Below are 1,317 nucleotides of genomic sequence, written 5' to 3'. Positions count from 1 at the left end.
TCTATGAGGTGGATTGATTCAGTGACTGGGATAATTGGGATGGGAGTGTCAGAGACAGTGCGATTGGCACAGGACAGAGCAGAGTTTAGGACTGTTGTTCATAGGGTCGCTATGAGTCGCAAGCGACTTGATGGCACACAACAACAACAACAACAACAAGGGACTATCAGACTATTTGGCTTTAGATATTGCTGGAAATAACTGGTTGGAGTTGTGGATGATTTTTTGTCGTATTCAGGCTTCAAATTGGTTCAGTCATGGATGACAAAGTGAAAGTGGATCAGACCTGAATTTGTAAAATGTGGGTGTGCCAGAATAACCGATATTGGAGAAATTAGGTGTCAAAAGTCTAAAGCAGGAGACTGGGAAGAAACCTAGTGAACCTTTTCAGGAGTATCAGTGGGAGATTAAACTGGTGGCAGGACTGTGGAGAGCACCACACACTTAAACAAGTGTGGCAGACCACCAGCTTTGAGGTGGGCACCACTGTTTCTGACTCCGCCAGTCAGGAGATTTGATTGTCATGCAACATTCCTAGTGACCTTGTTTTCTAAGAAAGATTATTACAGGAGAGAGTTAACCCGTTATTTTCCTCATTTCTAGTTATTTTTCTGCTATGCTTACCTTTTACAAATTTGGTTCTATGACCAAACTAAGTCCCTGGCTAAACCAACAAGGACTGGTTGGAAGTTGTGGTTGTCCTTACATTCATTTCAGTGGGATTTGGTCCACCTGGTCCAAAAAGTTCCTGACAAGAGATTTATGTCAGCAATCACACATCTACTGATTGTGACTCCCACTTGAAGGCATTCTTCTGCATAGTAGAAACCAATAAAATTTATTAGTTTCCACATTTGACATGAAGTCATGTAGCAAATTGATGACCTATAGTCAAAATTCCTGCTTCTAGGCCGTTTGATGGGCTCTGTGATCTGTGTTCTGAGCATCACTGCTACTTGGATCATTAACACCAGGAGTGGGGGAGGCAGTCCCACGTCTCCACTGTCGCCAGGGCTTAGCAGGGGAGCCATGGTTGCCCTGTCAGTAAACATTCTTGGGACAAGAGAGGAAGCTCCCTGGGTGGTGCAAGTAGTTTACACTTGGCTGCTAACCAAAAAGTTGGCATTTCAAACCCACCTAGCTGTGCCACAGAGGAAAAGGTTGAAAATTTGCTTTGGTAAAGATTGCAGCCAAAAAGACCATGTGGAGCCCCATTCTACTCTAATTCATGAGGTTGCCATGAGCTGGAATCTACTCAAGAGCAACATTTAGTTGGGTGTTTTGGGGGGTTATTTTTTTTTAGGCAGGCAGAAGAGG

Source organism: Elephantulus edwardii, unplaced genomic scaffold, assembly GCF_000299155.1.
Source record: "Elephantulus edwardii isolate Elephantulus edwardi_28Jun2011 unplaced genomic scaffold, EleEdw1.0 scaffold00095, whole genome shotgun sequence".
Classification (NCBI taxonomy): Eukaryota; Metazoa; Chordata; class Mammalia; order Macroscelidea; family Macroscelididae; genus Elephantulus; species Elephantulus edwardii.
The sequence above is the reverse complement of the archived record's forward strand: the minus strand, read 5'-3'. Positions refer to the sequence as shown.